Here is a 20387-nt window from a genome sequence, read left to right as displayed (position 1 = left end):
AACCATCATGGCCAGAGAATGAGTGTTAGTTTTGCTAAAATATATTATTTATAGCAAAATTAGATTTCTGAAATCAATGAAATTGTTTTTACCATTTACAAAACTTGTTCTAAAAATACCATCACTAAATGCACAATTTCTTTTCAGTCATTTTATCAAATAAAAAATCACTCAGCTCCTTAAACACAGAGGTTCTCCATTAACACTTTATGAGGGCATTAATGATCACATCTCTCTATATTCCTATGAGATAAAACAATGCATCAACACAACTAAATCCATAACAACTAAATCTTAACTTTTGCTGGTGGTATGCCAACCATATTGTACAAATTAAACGATATCATTTTTTAATATAAATTTCCAAACAATTAGATTTCATTACTGATATTTATTTGAAATCAAAGCATAGGCAGCTGCATGATTATACAATTAAAAGGACTATTTTTGAGATTCTCATTTTTTATGCATTAAGTTTGAAATATCCTGAATAAAAATTGTCATTAAAGTTACACAACATCACATTCATATTAAGAGCATATAAAAACTAATAGAGTTATTCGCATTTCACCCAGACCTGCCAAACTCTTGCTTTCCGCTCACTTTGCACTTCCTTACACTTAACTCTGGCATCTGGGCAACAAATCCCTGCTGGTGGTGTAAACATCCCATGTGTCTTCACAATTTGTAGCTTTCCCTTTCATTGCTTACACACCACTAAAGTAAATTTATTGAAGCAATCTACACAGAGCTCTTGCTCCAGATTGATGCAGATCTGCCATGTCTGTGTAGATTTAAGGAATCAAAAATCTGGATATTGGACACAATTTGGTCAAACGCATATTCCAAAAGCCAATTTGTTGGAAGCAGTCATCTAACAACTATTTGAGTATTCACAAGGATAAGTTAATTTTGGGATGTGTCAGTCTGTTCAGCATAAAGCTATAGAAGGTGCCATTACCCTGCCAGCACAAATCCTGAAACACCACCGCGATACACCGAGTGCATCACACACAATGCTCATGCGTTGAAGCAATGAAATTGACGTCTGTTGCATCCACAGTTGACTTACTGAGCATGTTTTACATGTATTTTGTTTAAATTTTGAAAAGGTTTTTTATTGTTAAATTTTGATGACGAATTTCAATTGTGGCGGAGACAGTATCTTTTGTTTCTACCTCATTAGTCATAAGAAAAATGTCCTAAAAATGACCTTTATACTGTCCTTTTATACACATGCATATTCAGGTAGAATCTTGTAAAACAAAAAAAAAACAATTTTGTGATATTCAAAATATTCATCAATCTTACTTCTTCTAATAATCATAATTGATATCTAAGCTTCCAAAGGACTGCTAATTGCTTGCAGTAAATTATTTGTTTCTGACTATCAGACTATGACTTGCCATTTGTAGAATATGGAGAACACATGTATACTTTACATTGGGACACAATAAACTGTAAGTTTAATATGTTTGATCCGGATCATGAAACTGACTCTAAAGTCATTATGTGAATACCTACATTCTCTATACGTGAGTACCCCTCTGTGCAAAATAAGAACAAGGAAACAAACTTCAATGCCCCTAGGAATTTTTGTAAAATTGTTTGATACAAATTCATATATGTAACAGTACTAGACACATCCCACAAGTAAAAAAATCCCCATTGCTCTACAATCTATTTTGGGACAAAATCTTGCCTTGAATAAAAGAATGTAATTTCATAAGGAAATTGAAAGCTTATAATATTAGGGCAGCACACATGCTTTATCTGAAAATATGGTGATCTTTAATAACGCAAAAGATGATGTATGAAACGATTGAAAGCACACAATTCCCTGCACAATTCAAGCCAGCTTGAACCAGACTTCCTGGGGTACGACACAAGGGGGCTCTATCGCATCTCTTACATGAAAAGGGTTCCACTACCTCAAGGTATATATTGACAGGGCAGGCAGGCTGTATGTAGCCATCACTATGACTACCTCATATAGAAATATGAGTTGTACAGCCTATGAATATGTGATAATAAATCCCCTAAGGTACTCTTTATGAACTTCCCATTTAAGATCCAATCAAATGCCACTCCAACCATTTTGAATTTCTTCAAGCACAATCATTTAACAATTGTGCCTCCTTGTAAAAGCCATACTCTAAAAAATAAATCTAAACTAAGCTCTCAAAATCTTAACATTAACTCAACCCTTAATAAATCACAAACATTTTAATCCGAACATGAAATGTATCTAATTCCACCAAGAAACCCTTAGCCTGTGTCATGATCCTAACCCTAATTCAGACAAAACTGCACAGCTTTCTTACCTTAATCCTTAGTACTAAGCCATAATGTATGATTTTCATCAAATTTTACTTTCTTTCTTCTTTACCTGAAATGTGAAATAATATTAGTAATAACTGTAGGAAGGGTTTCTGTCCATTTTAAGCTGAAATAACAAAATAAGGTGAAAAACTTCACTGGCTATTTTGGCTGTTTAACATGGAGTTCTATGGGGACTTATCAAACATGTGTTTTTACAAATATGCCAAAAGTCAGGTTTTGAAAGAAAAAAAACTCATTTTAAAAGATCGTACATTATGGCTAAAGCACAATTCTAACTTAACATATTCTATCAACTTCCCTGATTAACTAACCAGTTTTCTACTTCTATTAAAAAGCACTAAGTACTAGAATTGACCACTGGCCACAGGTGTGGTTGATATATTGGAATTGGAATTCATAATAAAATTTTAACCCAGATGTCCAAAAAGCATTTGAATAAAGATGATTGAATAAATTGATATGTTTTTTAGTGATGTGCTTTGGTTTTTTCAAATAAATTTGGCATTTGCAGAAAAAAGTTCAAACTGACAAACTCTCAACATCTTATTTGCTGTTTTGTTCTCACCTGTGCTGTTTCAACCAAACATAATTTCTTTTACATGGAAAAACAGTAATCAATCATTTCTATTGATACATTTGGCAAATAAGCAATCACTCTTTTCAGTCATTTTCATCCATGACAAATCTAGGAGTGTGAATCAAGTTGTTTTGATTCTAATTAGGCAAATGGCGTAAACAGCACCTGTTGCAAATATGGATACATGCAGCAGACAATATCAATAGTAGAAATAGAGACAAACAATACAAGGTGTATCAAAAATGATTAGCACCAACTACCACAAATGCAACTTTGGTTGTAACAATTAAATTTGTTGCTTATTGTTCTAAAAGTCATACAGAAATCAGGAAAGTACCGAGTCAAAGATATCTTCCAGAAACAAAATGGAGATGGGCAGGACACTTATCAAGACCTGAGGATAGCAGGTGGGAGAAGAAACTTGCAGAATGGCAGCCAAGGACTGGAAAGACAGAGGTGAAGCAGCACTGGCAAAGCAGAGAATCAGACAGAGGAAGGTTTCTCACAGCAGTGGGTGAAACAGCCTGAGTAAGAGTGAAAAAAAAAAGTTTAAAAAACCAATATGAATTATGTTCTGATCATTTAAGTGGATCTGACACTGCATCAGAGGCATGCCATTTAAGAATACCAATAACTGATTCTGATCATTATGATATAGCCTACAGGAACAAAACATGCACTCAATGATAAGAGATATGGCATTCATGGAATGGAACTAACTCATGGGTGTGTTCCAGAACTTGTTGCCATGAGGGTGTAAAATGATAATGATCTTCCACCTTCAAAGAACTTCACAGCACCAGGTCTTTCTGGAATGTGTCAATGTTCCCATTTTTCCCCAAACAACAAAACAAATTCAATGATCCTCTTGCATTTTTATTTTTTGTAAGTTTCTGATCCACCAAGATGCATTTCAGAGCTCAATGCAAATTTGACTATTATACCTAGTACCATTTCATCACTAGATAGACTCTTACACTCATGCCAGCATAGACATTATTTGGTAGAGAGTGTCAAACAGTTGGAATCCAGGTGTCATGGCAATGAAATTTTGAGCGTCAAATACCACACACTGCCAACGACAGCCAGGCTGAGGCGGCAACTTAAACACTGTGGTTCGATCCATAATAGGCAGTAATCCAACACTTCCGCATTCAAATTGATTTTTATATCTTTATAAATAGTTATTTGTCTGTTATACCTATATTGATAAATAAAAAACGGTTTGTGATGTCATACTTTTCGACACCATTCCATTTTTATTCATTCAGTTACCTGTCTGACAATTGATTTTAATGGTGTATGTGCTAACAGATTTGCAATGGTTGTTTTGACAAATATTTGATACATACTTAAAGGAGGATAGTCTAATTTCATCATATGTCTATTTGTGCTCTATATGCCGATTGCTGACACTCACTCGCCACTCGCACATATGAAATTATATGTTAACGGAGGATGGTCTGATCAACAGCCACATCTCTACTCCATCAAAATGGAGATTTTGGTATCAATGGAAAGCCCATACTTTTCCCCATTGACCCTGGGCAATATCAGAGCTGAAAGATGATTTGTTTGGATTTGTGGAAATGTGTATGTAATGACATGGACTAACCCCCACTTATAATTAATTCACACAGTATCCTATGGTGCCTTCAAACTTTGCTCCATCTCATCATAGGTCATTGGTTTTTATCAACTTTACAAGAGGATAAAGTTTAGATCCAGCTCTTATATCAAAAGAGATTTGAATGCAAGGCTGCAAGCACTCCATAGGCGGGGAGTGGGAGTGGGAGTCAAGGTAATTTTGACCATGACGGAAATGTGTTTTGGCCCATCCTCCTATCCTAAGTACCATTACAATTACTCAATGTGAGTTCCTATTGTAACAGGGGGACTTTGTTTTGTTATCACAGTACTGAGTGTGGCTGTTGAAAATTGAATACATTTTATAGCAGACAAAGGCCAACTACCTGTTGGCAGACGGAGTAGAGCTTAACACCTACCACGCATAGCGTGCGTCCCCAGCCAGATGTCGTCATTTGGTGTGCGTCAGTAGATCCCCATGACACCCTGTCAATGAGAGAAACAGAAGATGTTGCAATTAGTGTGAATTCTTATCATACCATTGACCCTGTTAGCTAGCTCAACTTGAGTGTTTATTGAGCTGCTTTACATTGAACACTAAATATTTTACTAGGCGTTATTCTATTACCCGATGGGATGCTGCTCCAAGTCTTGAGAATTGGTAATGAGGTGTTTGACGTAAGTGAGGAAACAGGTATCAACAAGCTGATGGAATTATGTTTATAGGGGACATGGTAATTGGCAATCTCAACTTGTTAAATGCGCAGTATGAAGGGTAACCATTTTGCCATACGAAAAGGTTTGGAAATGCTTTCTAAACATACAAAATTATCTCAAAAACACTGTTTGGGCCCATACCAATGTGGTTTTGAACCATTCCAATGTGGTTTGAAGAAGCAAGTGTGAACAATGTTAAAATATATATTTATGAAAAAGAACAAATTAACTCAGCACACACTGAGTTGCATGCAAATATTAATGCTACACCTGTTGGTATTAATATCTTGCAACATCTATTGGTATTAACTAGGATCATCACAGACTTACAGCTAGATTAGATGGGATTTAAAAGATCACTGAGTTTTATCATAACATAAAACAAGTCATAACCAAATGTAGTGCAACAACCCCGTATCTGCTATGCTGCAGGTGTGAAGCTGGAGTGTTGGGCCATTTATATAAATTGTAATGATGATGTAATGATATTACTATTAGTTTGCCATCTTATTTTCTTATGGTGGTGCGGCCGCGCAGCAGTAAGGGCTCTGTGCCATTATCTGATGTTTGCAGGTTTGAGCCCAGGCAATGCCATTGAATTGTGCCCTTAGAAGGCTCTTCAGCCAGGTGTATAAATGGGTGCTGGCAAAAACCAAAAACCAAGTATAGCGCTGGGAATGTAAAACAGACTTGTTCTAAGGGAGTGGCAAATCATCTACAACAAGTTTATTCAGGGGAATCTGGTTACCAGGGTCTGGCCCAATGCCAAGGAAAAAGAGCATTGCTCCAGTATAACTTTACCTTTATTTTGCTCCTCTGTCTCAAGACGTATTATTAAATAGACAACATCTTGTCAAAGATATTGATTAAACAATGAGCAAACGATAACAACAGTTTACACATGCTGCGGCTTAAGCAATTACTACTTTCCTCCTGTCTCAGACTTGTTACACAATATCTTGTCAACGATATTGATTTAATGTTTAGCAAAGATAACTCAAGTTAATTAGAGCTCTGGCCTTATTAATAACCATGCAATAATGTTAAGAGTCAGTAATCAATAAAATGTTAATAGTCGTGTGTTCAGACGATCGCTGGTAAGGTCATGCTTTTATTGCTTATACTAAAATGCAGTAAACCTTTGACGAGCGCGTATTGTAAGGATACATCGCGTATTTACTGCGTTGGACGCACTTGTCTCTGATTGGCTGCTAAGGCGATATGTTGTTGCTGAGTGGAAATTTATGAATGAACTGTGCGCCGTACGCGTTGTTAGCGCCGAATTTGCAACATCACGGTAGTCGCGCTCGTCAAAGGTTTGCTGCATTTGACTATAGGTACCTTTGAAAGTAACCTTGCAGATAGTGCCTGTGTAGAAGCGCTCATAGTTAGCTACATTATGACTTACCTAGACGAGGTATCTACCAAGATATATACGCCTTCCTACTAGATTTCTAGAAATCTAGTACCATAGGTAATTATATCTTGGTCTATACTGCTAGAAATCAGTAGGTATATCTTGGTCTATCTTCAATCAATTGTAGTTGATAGTACCAGTGTAGAGTCTGTAGACAAGCTTTGACATGATAGGTAAACATATTTTCCAGGAAGAGGTACTATACTTCAGGTAAATTTACAGGCAAAATGGGCAGATGGGTATCACCTTCATTAAATGTAAGTATTTACAGAGTTAGTCTAGTATCAAGACAGGGATTATACAACTTAGAGTATAAAGCTATCTCAATGAAGTCTTGACAATAGGCTAATTCGGTGTATGCTGACATGTAGGCTAGACTGGCAGATGGGAATTACCTTGTGGACATGGCAGATGTCCATTATATTGTTTTAGGATTAAAGTTCCTTGTTTGTAAATTTACCATTTATAGTAAGTTCCTATCTGAACATAGCCAATATCTGCAGACACAGTTCAGTTGATGGCACTTGTTTGGACTTATTCAGCATGATTCTATTGGTCTCTTTCCCTTGAAGACCACTGGCACCATTGGGCTATTACAGTTGAAATCCATACACCCCCTATGAAAGACATGACTTTAATCTTCCATCTGAATGAGTGATGCCATTTGAAATCTTCATGCCCTGTGTGGGAGATTAAGGTGATGTCTTTTATAGGGGGTGTATGGATTTCAACTGGAAAAGCCCATCGGTCACCTTTCACAGGTGACTTATTACACTACCCATGATATGCCAAACCTGCAAGGTCTCCACACACTTTCCACATTATTCCTGACCGCATGCAGTGGCCCAGAAGCCTGGATACTCCATACCAATAAAAAGGGATTTGCAGCCAGGAGCAGATTCTGAGTAGTAATATTAAAGACCTATTCAGTGATTGGCTCATCCATAGCATTGTAAAAATCATTGTTTGTGTCATGGATGTGCTAACATAGCCTGCTGATCAGTGGTGGTTACATAGAAAGCTGTGTATTTAAGACAACATTTTACATGAATCTGTAATTTCTCTACTTATAGAGAAATTTGCAACATGTTTTTGAATGGGACTTCAACTTTGTCAACACTGCTGCTTTTCATGGCGTCTTGTACCGTATTTTTAATTCAAAAATACCTGATGACAATTTGAATGACTTATCATTAACTTGTAGGCTAAGCCTTTAAATTACAATTTTATTGTTCTACACTTATTCTGGGATCACTGAATGGGTCTTTAAGGTTGAATATATGGCATTGCTTTTATTTCATCTTGACATGTATGCAGGTTTCATTTCCCAAATAAAAGTATCTTACTTCCTATCTTGTTCACACCACCTGAAATTTAAATTTCTGAACATTAAGTGAAATTATAACTTTATTCTCCATTTGGTAATCTTTTCCATGACATTTGATATTTGTAACATGGTCAATCAAATATCAGCAACACCAATTTAACAAAATGCTAAATGAAGAAATACATTTGTTTTGTATTTTACTGTTTTTAACACACTGGAGACAATCCCATTAAGAATAAGATATAAATGCTTTTAATATTAAAAATTTAACAAATTTATCATGCAGTTTTTTTCTACACTGAAGCTGTTACGGTACTATAGACAATTTAATGGCATGGAAATGAAAATTTGATTTGTTTGCAAGGAGTGAGATTCCTTTAGGACATCCAAATGTTTAGCCTACAGACTTCTTTGTTCATAAAACATACCGATCCTGTACTTTAACTGCTAATAAAATGTGCTGACATTTGTGAATTGTTTAATTTGTAGTCACCCAGGAACTTCCTTAACCGCTCAAGTGCTGTTATCATCATCAATATAGCAATTAACAATGGGTGTACCTAAGCATTTTACTAACTATGTCTGTGTTGCTATCTACTGTAGATATCATTTTACTTACTGCTATGGCTATGTTGCTATCTACTGTAGATAGCATTTTATGGCTATGTTGCTACCTACTGCAGATAGCATTTTACTTGCTGCTATGTTGCTATCTACTGCAGATAGCATTTTACTTACTGCTATGGCAATGTTGCTATCTACTGAAGATAGCATTTTACTTACTACTATGGCTATGTTGCTATCTACTGAAGATAGCATTTTACTTACTACTATGGCTATGTTGCTATCTACTGAAGATAGCATTTTACTTACTACTATGGATATGTTGCTATATACTGAAGATAGCATTTTACTTACTACTATGGATATGTTGCTATCTACTGAAGATAGCATTTTACTTACTACTATGGATATGTTGATATCTACTGAAGATAGCATTTTACTTACTACTGTGGATATGTTGCTATCTACTGAAGATAGCATTTTACTTACTACGATGGCTATGTTGCTATCTACTGAAGATAGCATTTTACTTACTACTATGGAAATGTTGCTATCTACTGAAGATAGCATTTTACTTACTACTATGGATATGTAGCTATCTACTGAAGATAGCATTTTACTTACTACGATGGCTATGTTGCTATCTACTGAAGATAGCATTTTACTTACTACTATGGATATGTTGCTATCTACTGTAGATAGCATTTACTTACTGTTATGAATATATTGCTATCTACTGCAGATAGCAATTTCCTTACTGCGATGGTTATGTTGCTATCTACTGTAGATAGCATTTTACTTACTGCTATGATATGTTGCTATCTGCTGTAGATAGCATTTACTTACTGTTATGGATATATTGCTATCTACTGCAGAGCAGATAGCATTTTCCTTACTGCGATGGTTATGTTGCTATCTACTGTAGATAGCATTTTCCTTACTGCTATGGCTATGTTGCTATCTACTGTAGATAGCATTTTCCTTACTGCTATGGCTATGTTGCTATCTACTGTATATAGCATTTTACTTAAAGCTATGGATATGTTGCTATCTACTGTAGATAGCATTTTACTTACTGCTATGGATATGTTGCTATCTACTGTAGATAGCATTTTACTTACTGCTATGGCTATGTTGCTATCTACTGTAGATAGCATTTTACTTACTGCTATGGCTATGTTACTATTTACTGCAGATAGCATTTTACTTACTGCTATGGCTATGTTGCTATCTACTGTAGATAGCATTTTACTTACTGCTATGGCTATGTTGCTATCTACTGCAGATAGCATTTTACTTACTGCTATGGCTATGTTGCTATCTACTGTAGATAGCATTATACTTCCTGCTTCCAAGAATTTTCAACAGAACTGTTTGTTTAACGCTTAGGTGACAGAAACGTATTGTTGGCAACTGTAGAGCGTGAAATTGTCTTCTTTACATAACAAGGCCTAACATATTTAGAGCCAACGCCTTTAATATCAATTTAGTTGAAATCGGCATTTGCATGGTACAATAAGTATAGATTTACTTAATTTAATCCATCATAAGTAACTAAGTTTGATCCCAACCACTTCTGATATTTCACGCTCTCACTACATATGTCGCTCTCATTACTTATGTCATTTTGCCTGAGCTTGCTTGTTCATCTAGATAGATTTCTGAAAAAAAGTCTACAACACATGTTACTCTTACATCTGTTTACTTCACTATTTTACACACTCGGACTTCTCTCTCACAAAACCTTCAATTTGCCACATTTTTTGTTTATCAGTAACTGAGCATTTGCACTTAGTAAACTAGTTCAAAAAGAATGACATTATTTTTTGTGTAAGTGCACTATTTCACAGTGAACTGGGTTATCTCATTTTACACAATGCCATTCAAACCCCTTGTTGCATTGTTCACCGTTGGCACAAGACTGATAACAAATACCAGTCATCAGGTAGTAAAGGGATACATTACAAATTGTATGTCTTCCAGCAAATTAAAGTCAACTTTTTACCCTGGCAGAATAGGATATTATATGACATCACTGAAGGAACCATAGTCCGATTCATCGATCTCAAACAACTTGGTCTCAGCACATCTATGCTTTTATGACTTACATAAGCTACGCCAGACAAGATTATGTCTACAGTTACATAGAGCAAAAAAGCAAACTAAAACAGTACCAACTGACCAGCAGGGAAACTTTGAATGGATCTTAAAAAGATTCAAGTAGTGTACATAACCAAGGAAACTAAATGTTAAAAACTGTTTAATATGTACAACAACATCCAAAATTTAGGGTTAAAAAGACAAAACAACCGACGTTTCGGGAGCATAAAAACATCCCTTTTGCAAGGTTAAAACAAGTAGCACTAGTAGCTAGCACTGCAAGAGATTAAATGAGAAAGACAGCAAAAGAAAGTGACAAGCATAGAATGAAAAGAAATTAGAACATGTTTGGTCTCGCCAACATATTGTTGTCCGCACTTCTTGCAATTGATGAGATAAATCACGTTAGTCGACAGACAATGTCTGTCGACTAACGTGATTTATCTCATCAATTGCAAGCAGTGCGGACAACAATATGTTGGCGAGACACAACGTGCCTTGAAAACTAGATTACTGGAGCATTGTGGGGACACAAAACATAACAGAGACAAACCGGTGGCCAGGCATTTCAACAAGCCAAACCACACTTGTGATGACATACAGATCATGGCCATTGATAGACCCAGTAGCACTAACTATTTCCACAGACTAGCTCTTGAGTCTAAATGGATCAACATTTTACAGACTTCTGCTCCTCTGGGTATGAATGTTAAAAGTCATCGTTAAACAAATTTTCTTTGGTCAGTTATTCTGGTCCTCCTCATTGTTTTTCTTCAATCTTTTGTTTGTTGCAAAATCGGACCACCTTGGTATCTCTGGTACCTCTCTGTATGGTCTGGGAGGCGGAGCCGACGCGTGGAGACGTTGGTACGTCCTGGATGTCCCACCTAGGCGGGCTGTACAGTTTCGGGTATCGGATGGTACCAACAGTGGTCCTTTATTTTTTGTTAGGCCTTAAATTTTCCCTTCCCTTTGATATATTATTGTTTGTTTATCTTTTGACTAGAATGGCTGACCATAGATTTGCTTTTTCCCTTTTTGACCTGGTTGGCCTGCTATACTTGCACATGCCTGTTTTTCTCACCTAATTGATTTTTCCCTTGTATGTTCTTATTATCATTCTAATTTCTTTTCATTCTATGCTTGTCACTTTCTTTTGCTGTCTTTCTCATTTAATCTCTTGCAGTGCTAGCTACTAGTGCTACTTGTTTTAACCTTGCAAAAGGGATGTTTTTATGCTCCCAAACGTCGGTTGTTTTGTCTTTTTAACCCTCAATTTTGGATGTTGTTGTACATATTAAACAGTTTTTAACATACAGTTACATAGTAAATGTACTTTTTTTTTACCATAAAGTGAGTGATTTAGTCTGAAACCAATACTTGTTAGCAATTACCCATCTCATATGGGATGCCTATGAAAGATGCATACTGAGATAGTGACAGCATCATCTGGATGAATTACACCTGTAAATCAAGTCTATGTCTGTATGAAAAATAGGCTAAGATATTAAGATAATGAACAGAATAAGCAAACATCTTTGCATGTCAAAGTTGTGATCGAAAATTTAGGGTGTGTCTAAATTTTGTGTTGAGATCATAGGTTGAATAATTAATTATGAAGTCTACCAACACAGATGAACTTTCATGCTAGTATCTTTGCATTACATTAAATGTTGCACTTTTTGCTCTATCTTCTATGCTTGCACCAATAAATTTGTTTATAATTGTTTAAGTTTATAATTTCTCAAGTACATGTCAGGGGCCCCAGGTTTTTACACAAAAAAACGTAACTTCCTATATAAATCTATTCAAATGAATTAAAAAATGAAAGTCATTGTCACATGCACTTATCCAATCACAAGAAGGGTGCTGTTGGATTCAAAGAGCTGATTTACATACAATTGACATTTGAAATTAACTCTTGACTTTTAAAACAAAGTGCTAACTTTTGCTTTCTTGCCTACAACACATCTTGAAAGTAAGTAAAGAAATAAACAGCTTGATACATCTAATTTTAGTTGTTAGAATAACACTTGGAGAGTCATGAAGTATACGTCTTCATAATGTATACTAGGCTGTCACAACATTTTGGCGTCCATTTTAATGTGACAGCTTTAATGTTATTTTTAAGTATAACTGCACAAGTAACTAACATGACTAGGATGACAAAATGTTACCCACAGATTCATCTTTGCTATCAAGTTTAGATTGCAGAACCTGGACACTGATGCTATATTAGTATACTGATACCATACTGACTAACATACTGATAAAAGCTATCAAGGCGAGTCGGAGAAGTGCCTGAGCAAGGGGTGTTGGTGCTCAAATATTGAGTAAAATAAAGCCCAAACACAAAAACGATCTGGGTTCAATTGTGAGATCCCAAGGCCCATTGTAATGGGTTTTATTTTTCTCCCATGTGCATGATTTTGCCTGGGAGGGGAGAATTAACAAAAATTATTATTTATCATATCTCAATAACTGCAATACATATATGGAAATATAAATGTGACCAGTGGCTTCCTTGTCTCATTTCCTATATAATCAATGTATCACCTTACAGAAATAACATGTATTTAAGTAAAATTACCAAAACTGGCAAAATATGGCCTAAAGGTTCCGGCTCACCTTAACACATTTTGTGATAGCATGGATCTATCAAATTCTAACATCAACATTACTAGCCTGGCATCTACATGTAGTTAGGCTAGTATAAAAAACAAACTCCTCAAAAATGATTTGATAGAATCCCTGATGATTAATAGCATTTGACAGTGAACATTCAACTCAACTTACCTTCAGAAGCCAATTCTTAACATCTCCCATTACCATATAGGCCTATATTTCACTTTTCTCATAGTCTATTCCTTGCCCTGGCAATGTAAAACTATCATTGGTTAACTTTGGATCATGATCTAATTTCAAAATCTCTTGCCTCAGTCTCTTGCCTGTTATTATTAACATCAACTATTTGCTCACAATATGGCCAGTTATTTTTTGTTTATGTATATTTTAATTGAAAGAAAAATTAATCAACAGGAAGTACATTAGAACCAAAGGTCAAATGTCACAGCCTCAATTGCATAATAAGTCAGCAATACCATACCCAGCATTACCTGTACAAGTATTTTATCAAGAACTTCTATAAAGGACATCTCTATTCTTGAACAGCTACCATGGCATGCAAATTACTATTTGCAGTAAACAGTAGAGGGGGTATGTCTATAGTTGATTTGCAAACTTTGCAAAGTCAATCAACTTTTTGCAGATATTCGGTTTATATTCTTCAACATGGTGTCAACTGTGACACCAAACATTCTTTTGTTGAGGCTTAGTAGCACTTAGTGTACATAAAATGGGGGACTAAAGTAATGTATCATGTTTATGGGAGCATCAGGTGAGAACTTAAGTAAAAAACATCCACATAGAAGCCTAGAGTATTATTTTACTAGTTCTAAATTGCTTCAAATGGCTTTGTTATTACAAAACAAGTAACAAAAGCCGTGTTGAATGGAAATTGCCTTTTCAGTACAAAACAATTAGCCTATGGGTGACAGATCCAAGGAGAATTAAGGGGTCATTGGATGACAGAGCATAGATTTAGCAAAAAATATGGGCATTTGGGTGACATTGATGCTAAAAAGTGGGCCACACATATGTTTCACCTCCAATATTGGTCTAGCCCTGGTAGTATATGTTGCTTTTGACCTAAATTCTGACCAGATACAAACATCTGTATCAAGCCAGATAGACTTTAGGCATTACCATTCCATAGGTTAAACTTGATTGCAAACTCATTTTCATTTAGCACTGAACACACATCAAAAATTGCAAACAAATAGAAAATACAATAGATTGCACAATATGGATAAAATACCTTAAAATCTACTGTACATATACGTAATTCAGGGTACCAGAATAAACTATTGCACGATGTGATAATGGAAGATATACCAATGAGTACCAAGGATAGCCCAAAAAGCCTTCCGAAGGAAGCTTAATTCCATTGGGGTCCTTGTAAGACAAAAAATAAAAAACAGCAGCAGCAATGATTAAGGCAGGAGGACGAGCAAAAACATACAAGACAAAAACAAAACGAGCAAAAACAAGCGGCTAATAATTTTCATGATGCATAATATCAAAACAATAAGCATCATAACAGCCACAGCCATCTTTTTTAAATCCAGAAACACATACTTTTATACATTTACAATGTTCTGCAACAATTTTAAACAATTTCTACTGAATGCTCAACTTTTAAGGATTCATCATACATCCAAACGACAATACTCACAAGAATACTCCACAAATGTCTAATTACCCCTAGAAATCAAACCCCTATGAATTCACACGTACAACTTACTGCTCAAATGAAAACAACTGTAACACTAAATCAAATATGTAAGCCTAAAACAAGTCTCCCTATTCACAGCCTGTGGGCGTTTATCCCTACTCAACCTAGATAAGGGAATCGTACATGATGTCTTAATTGATGAGGAGTCATGAATTATGGCAATTACCTTCATGTATTCCAATAATCAGAAACCACTAGTGGGAGTTATAAGATATAGAGCGGAGGTGAAACATGAGTTAGCAAGTCACATCTTTTTACTTTTCTTTGTTCTAAAAGTATTATTATAACCTTAAGTATCAGTCGAGCAGGTTGTTTTATACATTGTCTGTTCCAATTCTCCCCTTTGCTACAAACTGGTAGCATATACTGTAAAGATTTGCCTAATGGTGCACATGGGCTCCTTTGCTTCAGGGTAAATTTCACATACAAAAAGAGAGCTCCCTCCTCTGAAAATACCAACAAGAATTAAGGGTCTATGGGGGTCTATGTCCCTAATTTGCTGGTGGGATTTTTACAGGAGGGCATCTTTAGTTTGTGCCTAAAATTCCAGTTATGTCAAGGGACTCAGGGAGCCTATATGTGCCATTAGGTGAACCTTTACAGGAGCTGTCATCTTGAAAAATTGGACCCTGTCTTTCCAGATCTGTCACTCTGAATGGTTCATCATAACATAGTCAATGACATAAAGAAAAGCCATGATGGTATTGTGTTTTTTGAGATGCTAGTCAAAATGTGAGGAAAAAAATGTATTACACTTATTTCGATACATGAAAGTAATTTTAATTCATTTCAGATTCAATTTTCATAACCCTTAATGAATTTTAAAAAGATTTAATTTCAATTAACTGAACTGTTACTCAGTTGTTTTGTTCAATTCTATTTTAAAAAGCTAAAATAATTTTGATTAAGATTCCAATCCAATGCATCAATGAAATCAACTGATAGCCAATTTTGATTCAATTCATATCATTATTGATTCAAATCAATTCTAATATATCAAATGTAGACAGGTGTTATTTCTATGACAGTACATCTGCTGTCTTGTAAATGTAGGTATAGGCCTCTTTTTGGTGCCTTCAGCATTCAAACCTTCGAGCACAAACATGAAATACTGCACCAATCATATAGGCAACTTTGTCTCTATATGACAAAGTAGAATTAAGAAGACTGTGTATATTTACTTCTTACTTTTATTTTACTTTTCCAGGTAAAACAAAGTGTCACTTCAACTAGTATATTTGAATATGGTATCCCTGCACATACCTGTTAATATTTCATTCCATTGAATGTCACAGTAAGTGCTGTCAAATTGGATTACTTACCTATTGTCAAGATGCAGAAAAAAAAACCTACCAGCCTAATATGACACATACCTATTCAGAAATGTGATTTTAAACTAAACTGATCTTCCCTTTTGGCTTCATTCTGTAGTTCTTTCAACTGGAAGACAAATTCCACAATCTTTACTCCAAATTTAAAAGCCTCTAGAACAAACAAATCCTTCATATCCGCTTATCTATTTCTAAATTCATAGCATTACCACCGTAGATCCAATACAACCATTTGTGTATATTGTGCACAGTGACTGCATACTATCCTAACTGGGAAATGTAGTAAAGTAAAAACCCATTGAGTGTGATTTACCTTCAGGGAAGCGTACCTGCATGTTTGTATAATACACTTTGTGTGTCAGCCCTAGGTCCTTTTGTCACTCAGTCACTGCACTTAGTGCAATGCACTATGCATTCAACATGTTAACCTGCAATATCTAATGTGAAGTCAGTGAATGTGACCCAAAAAATGAGTTGATGTTTCAAACAAAAATTCAAGGTAAACCAAAACAAGTAGGCCTACGTGTAATGTTATTGATTTTTCTTTTCTAAGCCTAACGCCCCAGGGGCTTTTTGACGACGGGAAGGGAAAGAAGGAAGGAATAAAGAGAGAAAAGAAAGAAAGAAGTTGTTTGCTCTGGGTGGGCTTCAAACCCGAGACCCCTCACATGCCAAGCACTAGGTCGGCGACACTTTGCATTGGGTCTTGGGGTTTGCTGGCCAGCGAAACCGTGCCTATTATATGAGAGTTCTTTTGTTAAAGGGCAAGTGGTCAAAAAGTCCAATTACATTTGAATATCTGAGTGGAAGAAGGGCCTAACTCCATTTTTTTACAAAAATAAGTTAGACCCAGCATTTTATTGCCAGCAGACTGTTCTTCCTTGTGTGTGAAAGATGAGCCAAAATCCACCCTCCAAATAGTCTTCCAAGTATGGTTTTCATCGAACATTGTCGAAGAAAGGCCCAACTCCGTGGAGTTGGGCCCTTCTTCCACAAATATTGGGTTAAAGAGGAATTTTGTTCATCCATGAAATCTGCTTTTCACTACAATAAACTTTCTTGCTAACATATTACATGATTTTTCTTTTCTAAGCCTAACGCCCCAGGGGCTTTTTGGCGACGGGAAGGGAAAGAAGGAAGGAATAAAGAGAGAAAAGAAAGAAAGAAGTTGTTTGCTCTGGGTGGGCTTCAAACCCGAGACCCCTCGTATGCCAAGCACTAATTTCTGTAGCTATTTATAACACATCTGCTTGTGGAACTGGCACTTGCAGTATATTAGTGGAAGAAGGGCCCAACTCCAGCTCGTATTAAGACCTGCACCGTTGCCATGGAAACATCATATATAATTTCGAACATGTAATATTGTATGTTCATGTATTAAAGGGCCACTAAAGATTAAAATATCTAAAAAACAGTTTTGATGGAGTTGGACCCTTCTTCCACTCAGGTATTCATTTGTAAACTAGAAACTTTAAACTTCAATGTTTCTCACTGTTTTTGACTTGTAAGCTAATATTTTTGTTAAATCCAGTCAAATAGATGTTATTAGTGCAAGACACTCATCAATTGCCTTCTTGACAATAAATATTGAAAGTAGACCATATAGATAATTGCGATCAGGGAGTTAAGGCTGATCTAGGTGCTGGGAAAGATGTAAATTAGCAATCAAGTAGTTATAAAATATATCTCTCAAAGCTAAATTTAGACATCAAGATTTATGTAAGTAATTGAATGAGAAGGCGTAGATGTATCAGTTTTATTTATATAACTAACCACTTGAGACAATACTTGTCTGATTTTCTACCTATTAAAGAAGCATACAACTGAAGCTTAAACAAAATTACATAACTGAATTTTTGTATTGATATATATCACATCTTTGCTTATTTGCCCCAGAAAATTGCAAGAGAACCCAAGTTATATCCGGTTAAAGAGTATGAATAGATTTCAGATTTCAATTGCAAACAGATATTGGCAAAATATTGGAAAAGGCAGTTTTTATTTTGATCTGTAACTATTAAATCTAATAGCAGGGACCATTCTTAGTATGATGAAAACAGCCCAACATAAAATTGTAAAGACCTATTTTTGACAGTTTCAACCATGTTGGACTGAATGAAATAGGTAAGACGGAAAGTAATGTAATCCGTTGTAGTTTTAAAGGTTGCAGCAATGGGGATTAAATTCATTTTTGATTCTGAGAGTGATAGTTGATCCTTGATAAAATGAAAAACTGATTTTGATTTTCTACCATGTTGGATGAAATTTTCCACACAAAAAGAGTAGCAAACAGTCATTTCAGGAAAAAGAGATGAGGTTTTTTTTTCAAAATTTTGTGTTTGATCATATAAGAAAGGAGTGCAAATAAAATTTTAATAAGATTAGCATTAGTGATTATTTTTATACAAGCAAACAAATAATTGCTTAAACATTTAAACAAGGTAACAAGGTGGTTCTCGAACCACAAGTCTCACCTGCTTTCATGACCGCCTGCTTCCACGATTGCTTTTGGTAACAGAAGTACAAAAAATAGGGATGGTGGTCCCAAATGTGACATGATCAAGGGGAATGAGTCACATGTCGACCCTGGTCGAAAATAAGTTTTACATATGTTTTTAAAGAGGACATTTAGAGCTTTCAGAAACTGAAATTCCCATGTTGATATGACTTTTCTTTGCGAAGTTACATCAATTTATCAATCACTGAAAACAATATAAAACAAAAGAATTTTAACACTTTCTTTGCCAATATCTCAAAATCAATATTAGTGACATCCGACTCATTTCCCTTGATCGTGTCACAAATAGGGCGTCCAAAGATATGGGTAGTGAACATCACACATACATTGTATTAAATGACTCTTGATAATGATAACCCTGATATGACCGTTGACCTCCAGTTGACTTTTTTTCATTTTTTCCTCATATTAAGGATGATTTGCACAAAGTTTAATAAGCCCAATCGGGCAAATTTTAACATTTGACCCCATTTGACCTTTGCCATCGGATGACATGAGGTTGACTTTTTCACGGTCCCCTCATATCAAGATGATGTGCACCAAGTTTAAGCACTTAATCAAACACATTTGAACATTTCACCTCATTTGACTTTTCACCTCGGGTGACCTTGCTCCCCTCATATCAAGGATACTTTGCACCAAGTTGAAGCCCAATCAGGCTTATTTTAACATTTGACCTTAGGTGACCTGAGTTTTGACTTTTTCACATTCCCCTCATATCAAGGATCCTTTTTACCAAGTTAAGGCCCAATTGGGGTCATTTCAACATTTGCACCAAGTTTAAGCCCAATCAGGTACATTTTAACATGTGATCTCATTTGACCTTTGACCTCTGGATGACTTCAGGGTGACTTTTCCATGTTCCCCTTTTCAAGAATGCTTTGAACCAAGTTTAAGCCCAGTTGAGCGAAGTTTAACATTTGACCCCATTTGACCTTTGACCTTGGATGACCTCATATTAATTTTTTCATGATTCCATCACATCAGGGGTTATTTTGTACTAGGTTTAAGCCCAAAGGGATATATTTCAAAATTAGATCACTCCCCCATGATTACATGTCATGCAGTCACCCCCACCCGTACTACCCATGTTGTCCTCCCGCACTTCACCCATCACCAAGCAGCTTGACGTACTTGCCCCTATCACCGTTCAAAATTGCAGCTTGATATGTTGAAGCATGGCGAAATGCATAGCCTAAGAGTAACTTCATCCGTAAAATATCAAGAACAAATTTGACCTCAGATGACCTATGGTGACCTTGAAATTTTGTGACACAACACCATAACATAAAGACTTGTATACCTATGGCCCAAGTTTGATATAAAATTGGATTGATTGAGCCCATATTTATTGGTTGAGCTATGAGTTTAAAAAATATTGGACGAGACGTAGTCGATTCCAATATTATTATAAAACTCATAGCGAGAAGCATCCAATTTTATCATTATCAAGGCTCGAAAAGATGTTAATTTCCCAGGAAGAAAGCTAAATTTCCCACAATTTATAGCATGTTAAAACATTTCCTGGGAATGAGCTTCCCAAATTCCCCAC

The 20387-nt window shown here is 35.7% G+C and overlaps 1 long non-coding RNA gene across 1 annotated transcript in view; it reads right to left on the bottom strand.

Annotated features, from left to right (window-relative positions):
- LOC140151855 (uncharacterized) overlaps positions 1-20387 on the bottom strand; it is a 28173-nt gene that overhangs the window by 4767 nt on the left and 3019 nt on the right. Inside the window, exon 2 of the long non-coding RNA XR_011858980.1 lies at positions 4927-4993. This is a non-coding gene — a long non-coding RNA (uncharacterized lncRNA). The remainder of the gene's footprint in view (positions 1-4926; positions 4994-20387) is intronic.

Source organism: Amphiura filiformis, chromosome 5, assembly GCF_039555335.1.
Source record: "Amphiura filiformis chromosome 5, Afil_fr2py, whole genome shotgun sequence".
In the NCBI taxonomy this organism is placed as follows: Eukaryota; Metazoa; Echinodermata; class Ophiuroidea; order Amphilepidida; family Amphiuridae; genus Amphiura; species Amphiura filiformis.
This window is presented reverse-complemented; position numbering and strand designations above follow the sequence as displayed.